Source organism: Oryza glaberrima, chromosome 11 (assembly GCF_000147395.1).
Source record: "Oryza glaberrima chromosome 11, OglaRS2, whole genome shotgun sequence".
Lineage (NCBI taxonomy): Eukaryota > Viridiplantae > Streptophyta > Magnoliopsida > Poales > Poaceae > Oryza > Oryza glaberrima.
The window spans coordinates 5,563,313-5,570,101 of NC_068336.1; the positions used below are offsets into that span (position 1 = coordinate 5,563,313).

The window sequence follows — 6,789 nt, forward strand, 5'->3', positions numbered from 1 at the left end:
TTGCAGCTTGTTCGCAGTAATATCCGTCGTTTTATGCCTTCTCAATCTGATGAAGAAATCCATCAGTTGTCCTATCTGCAAAAGCATATGGCAAATATTCTTAGTCTTTTGGCAGATTCTGTTGAGGGTGAGGGTGACGATTCTCTGGTATGCCACCTTTTCTTCTGATCAGTGTGCTTTGTTTTTCTTGTTTTCTATTTTCCTACTAGTGTGAAGCTGACATGATAAATGGCTGATAGAAAAAATAACATTAAACATCAGACTAGACAATAAAAGAAATGTGTGTAGCATGCAGGTGTTGTGGTAGATCTAGGGATAGCCTAAGCAAATATCCCTAACCGACTCATCTAATTTATTTCTTTCCTAACAAACCCGAGGCACTGTTCACGCGCTACAGGAACCGCGTGAACAGTACACCCTACCCCCTGTGCTGCGCTAGATTCGGGCCCAGGCCTAGACCCGGTCCTACTACCATAACAGCAGGTTAGGCAATGATCCCTCTAAAGTGAAATTTAAAGCTTTGTTTTCCCTTTTTTTCAAGATGTTAGATGTAGGTCTCCAAGTAGAATATGAGGTATGATCTTGCAAATTTTCATGGAAAAAACCTACACACAGGTATAGATGCCTACAAGTAATCTTATCAAGCAAATAAAGGAAAGAGCGAGAGGAACACATGAATTCGATGCTGGCAGATATATACAAATGACGCCTCATCTATTTTTGACTATTTATCTGAGTTGTTTTTGAAAGTTATTGTTTCTTGGTTTTAATCAAGAAAGTTAAATTTTGGACAGTGAGAAAATGTCAGCTGAGTTTTCTTTAAACTGGACTCTTGAAAGATGATCCTGATGTCTGTTCTGTTTGGCTTATTCGTCTATGTGTGTGGGGAAAACAGATGCATATGTTAAGACCATTATGTTGGAAAATGCTCACTCTAAAGAGTTGGTGGCCATTATTTGCATTGATTTTGTGCAGGTATTGACAATGGAGACTTTTGAGCACGATTTTGTGCAGGTATTGACAATGGAGACTTTTGAGCACCTTGGATTTTTAGTTCAATTCTCAGAAGGAACTTCGTTAAGTCAGGCTGCCACATTTTTTGCAAACTCCGATCCAGACATGCCTGCTGCTCCCGTGGATGTCGCAGAACATAGCTTCTTCACTGTAATATTCTGCTGAGAGGTCTGCAGCAAAGGAAAGCAACCAGCAAACCGTGTCTGATCTTGATGTAACCATGGCTGAGGCCAATACAAGTCATACACGGAACAGCACAGAGTTCCAATCCTGCATATTACAGAAATGTAATGTTTGTAGAGGGCTTTTCGAAAACCTCTGTTAATCTATGTTTTGCTTCTTTAACACGTCCAAAATTTTATGCTATCCCCATCAGATATGCAATGTAAGGTTGAATTTAGAAATTCCTTAATACAAAATATGGTTTTACAAGTTATAGAGTTCTTACATTAGTCTCACCATTTTAATTTTACTTGTTGCTTTGGACATTGACATGGTCCCTCTACACACTATTTGACCATTGCGTTTTTTATTATACATGAACAGACTTAAAAAAATTATAATTTATATGGAATTAATTTTTTCATGCCAAATGTGCTAATATCACATTCTGTATGACCAATGTAAGCATATCCATATACCTGTATGCTCAAAGCTAAAAAGGTTGACAGCTGTCATTCTATGATGAAAAATAAGAGAATGAAGGTCATAATATATTGTGTTTATCTGGTAATTGATACGGCACTCGAAAACACTGCCAAGAGTTATTTTCTTTTTGCTGAATTTGTACCATTCTATAAATGGCTTTTAGAAGACAAAGCACTACACTGTAGCTCTTAGGTAATCTGAGAGATGATAATTCTGACTATCATCAAATGGGTCAGGGTGCATAGAAGATTGAAATTGGAAGATAAATATGTGGACCGATAATCTGATGTGGAAAGATTGTGTAAACTTGTTCACAGTAGAGGCTACTCATTGCCCTGCATCTAGCTATTTTTGTTGGCATAATGGCATGCATTTCAGTAGTTGCTTTATGACTTGAACTATGAAATCTCAGAGCTAGGACTCTATGTTTGCTGTACTGATAACTCAAGTTGCATACTCCTTTTGTAGGTTCTGAACTGCCATGGGTTGTTCTGATGCTACAATTGTTCTTGGTGCTGTTGGCAAGGTATTGGTTTAATTCTATTCCGGCTGTCGCAGATTAAATTTTCTTTCTGATTACTCTGTTTTATTTGCTTAAGAAAGATTCTTCTTGCTTCCTCTGTTTCTGAAATGGATCTGCCACCCACCACCTATATATTGGGCTACAGGCGGCTTTTCTCATTCATATATAGTTCATTTCTTGGTACTCATATCATCTAACTAGCAGATAACCTGCCATTGGCATGGTTATTTGTTATGGTTTTATAAGAGTTCAGGAACCAAGGCCCTCCAGTTTTGTTTGCCCAAAAAACAACTTGGTCTCATTCATTGCCAACAGACCACGTTTTACAAATGTTTAATCGTAGCATCACATGGCATCCAGCCAGCACACCATTCTAACAATACTGAAAGTTCAGCTATCTCAAACAATTACCACCATTACAGGCTGACATCCTGTCACTACTGTAAGCATTGGCATGCCAATGCTTCAGGAAACTTGCAGTTAATGCCCAGCGGCTTTGCAGCATCTCCTCCATCATCCATTGCCGGCACATCTTCTTTGATTGGCTTTTCTGATCTCGTCTCCAGCATCACCATGGTCTTCATCTCCCTTTCTAGAACCTCAAAGGTTACTTGGTAAACTTTGTTAGCTTAAAAATGAACCACAGCCCCCTCTCCCCCTTCTTGACATGGGCATAAAATCCTCCATTTTTTAAACATTGTCACCAAATTGTTCTGCATCTGGTTTGTATGTCCCCATTCCATCTCTGAAAACAAAAACCTCCTCTTAACTTCCATTATACCAAAATCCAGCAGAGCTGATCATTTAACACATTTCTTCTTACTAAACCATTTCGCAGCTATGTGGTCATGATTAGATTGTAGAGGAGTTGGTATCTGTTACCTTTGTGCCTTTTGATGCAACTCTATTAGATGTGGAAGATAACTTCTGGGCTTTGATGGTCTCATAGATATGCACACTTTGCGAGGTGTGATATGTGTAGAGATGCAAGCTTGATCCATGGGCCCTTTTTGTCAGTATACTTGCCTTGCTATAAGTGTTGAAGCTCTGTATTGATGGGAGACCAGTAGAATTGAGTTATATACCTATGTCTACTATTTCAGTACCTTCCTGTCTATCCCAGTAGTTAGTAACATTGATAAAACTCAGCAATAAATTGGAAAATGATTTTGTTTATTTTGACCAACTATATTTTACAAGTCTACTTTGGTTGTTTTATGCTGTCAGGTAGTAAAGGTGGAGCATTGTGAAAGAGTGCATATCATTGCAGCTTCAAAACGAATTTGTATTGCCAACTGTCGTGAGTGCATCTTCTACTTGGGGGTTAATCACCAACCTCTTGTATTGGGTGACAACCATAACTTGCAAGTTAGTTCTGTTGCTCCTTTTCCTTCTGCTTTTTAAGTGTCAGTGGCAGAGTATGATGGTGTAAATATATTTGATTGCCCATTTCTTAAATTGGTGGCATAGATCAAATGTCAACAAGTAATGATTGTACTTAGTATTCACTTGTAGTACATGGAAATAACAAATGAAAGACAATATTAACTTATTGATGTGATTTTATACTATACTCCAAATATAATTAATTATTGTGCTAATTTTTTTCCTGTATCAACAGGTTGCCCCATTCAATACTTGCTACCCACAGCTGCGGGATCATTTGATGCAAGTTGGTGTTGATCCCAGTGTCAACAAATGGGACCAACCTTTTGTGTTGGGAGTTGTTGATCCACACGATTCATTATCCCATCCTGCTGGGATTTCTGATGTTAAAGCTGAATCTGCTACATGTCTGCATCCTGATCTATTTACCAACTTTTTGGTATGTGAAAATTGTATTTTAGGCTTTATATCTGTAAGTAAATGTAAATACAGGAAAAATAAGCACAGACCCATCAGTCCTCAAGTTTATTTTTCACTGTTCTTGATCTGGTATTGGATTTTGCATATAGAAACATGTTTCTTGCCTTGTTCAACTTTTCCTTTGTAAGTGAGTATTGAGCCCATCTTGCAAACATGTTAACTGTGGCCAGTAATTACAATATGGCAACTTGAAGCATCCTGCATGTGAAAATACTTGAGCCAGTTCTTGATGTATTTGTCATGTTTTGCTCCACTGAGATGATTTCAACTGGGAAAATTTATTTTAGTACCATTTGATGCATTTTATTAATAATGAGTAGAACTACCCTTTTTTTCTATTAAAAAATATTACAACAATGACTTTCTTTCTGCAGATTCCTAGTTGGTTTGGGGATGAAACGCAAGAGCCTACAAACTGCAATCCGTTCCCATTGCCTGAAACTTATGGGACATTCCAAAGCAAAAAGGTATACTCACTGACTAAATGCAATATAGCTAGACCATACCATAATCCATTTATCTCTTAAGCAAATATTCTAATGGCTTCTATAATGTTTTCTATTTCAATACAAAAATTAATTGATATTCAATCTGCCTTATTTATTTAACAAGACATGAATGTGAGAATACCTCAGTTTATACTTGTGGGATTCTGTTGTTTCTCATTATTTACAAGGGCTCAAACGTCCTCACTGTATTCATTTGTTGCAATATATACTTTTTTATGTCTGTGCTGCATTCATGGGCCAATTATGCGATTCTCTATATTTTCACGGAATTGCATGGCAAAAAAGAAAAAAAAAGTATAACATTAGGAAACTCCAGGAGAAATTCTTGTCCATACCTGCATACCATCCATTGTTTCATCACTAATGCTGTGTCGATCCTAATTTTCATCCTGTACTCCAATCCTAATCCAACTAGATGAATGAGGTTTGAAAGTAAGGCTCCCATCGGATGGCCTAATAAGCCAAAGAAAAAGCCAAAATTTGAATTTTCGAGCTTAATTTTGAGATTGATTTTGAGATATTTTCAACGTAGTTTCTTTTTCAACATTGGCTTTTAAGTCACAAAGAACACATTTATAAAAGTTCTACCCACAAATTCATTTTTATTTCCTAATAAGCCGTTTTGGCTTATTAGGAAATAAGCCAAACGATGGGGACCTAACATTTCTTTTTCTTAGTCTGAAAGTCAAAGATAAAGCGTAAATGTTGATAGATTCTTGAATGTTGCTGGAGACAGTTTGTTAACTTATCTTTATTTTACTAAGCTTTGTTCCTGAAGTGTTCCTAAATATGCCGTCCATTTTCAGCATTCTGCTCTGGAAGATATTCAAAAGACGATTCGGGAGCTGCAGCTTGATGAGAATCGGAAAAGGGACTTGGCGACTGCTCTTCATGCTCAGTTCAAGGATTGGTTATATGGTAACATACTAACATGTCATCAGTACGATCATTTTTTACCAGCATTTCAGTAGAAACTGACTGTGGGTTTACATCTAGAAATATTTGTTGTTGCACCATTCAATGCCAATTACAGTTAATAGATAGACATGCAGTGAGATGGTAATTGCTGGACAGCTAGAGCAGATTTCTTTAGGTCTTTACCCTTGGGAAGTATATCTTCCTAATTCTTAAACCTAGCTTCATCATTGAATTAAAATGGGCACAATTGCACAATATGCGGGACCATAAAAATGACGTTTTTACTGTTTAAGCTAAATACCTGGGCGCATCTTGTGGAGTGGTGCATTTCGTCAATTCTGAAGCTCTGCATCTGTATGTTACAAATAACAGATCTGAGATTTTGCTTACTGCTTAAATGATAAAGTCAATCAATTATGTCTGTTTCATTTTCCTTAAGGAATTAACAGTGCTCCTGCCACTAGCTCTTATGAACAACTGTTGCAAATGTTATTAGCTGAAAATGATAGTCACTTGAGCGGAGTTGGTAATAGCCAGTTTCATGTGGGTCATCTGGAAAACACGATTTGTTTTCATGGGAGTAACTGGAAATCCTTTTGTTTCATGTCCACAGCTTCGGGCAATATCCGCCAGCTATACTGTCTACAAGGCGATTAACCATGCGATGAATTGCACCCACAAAAGGAAGTGCACACCTGCAAGACTTTTTATCCTTTGCCGACTCCAAAACATTCGACAATTGTCGAAGCTGACCTTCCCTGGAGAGGATTTCCACCTGCTCACCCACCAAGCCTGTAGTATTTACACAAGGATGTAAAAAAAAAAAAAGGTGAACATGTACTATTGCCTATTTTTTACAGATTCATTTCCCTGTTTTCCCCAGATCTTCTCTTTTCTGCGAGTTGGGTACTTAAGTAGGATGTAATCATGTTTTTTCCGGTGTTTACTCATTTTTGGCCCTTCATAAACATCCACGAGTATGTAATAGAGATTAATGAATCAACGTTGTTAACTAAACATTTCTTTTCTTTCCGTTCAATATCTTTAGATTTCTTCATGTGAACCTGTATGGATCAATGCGCCTTTGTTCTCCCTAGCTTAACGGACATGTTTTTTCTTTGATGCATTGCCATTTTCTTCGTCGGCCACCGTCTTCCGTAAACATTTTGCCATTCTGGTAGATGTTTACTCAGGGATCGTTCGGCAGGAGGAGATTGTGAGTGAGTTTGTCTCGTTTCCTGCGCGCACGTTTCCTGAACTACTAAACGGTGTGTTTTTTTAAAAAAAAATTCTATAGGAAAGATGCTTTTA

The 6,789-nt window shown here is 37.5% G+C and overlaps 1 pseudogene; it reads left to right on the plus strand.

Annotated features, from left to right (window-relative positions):
* Window positions 1-6,510, plus strand: LOC127754690 (uncharacterized; annotated as a pseudogene).
* Window positions 6,511-6,789: the final 279 nt, after the last annotated feature.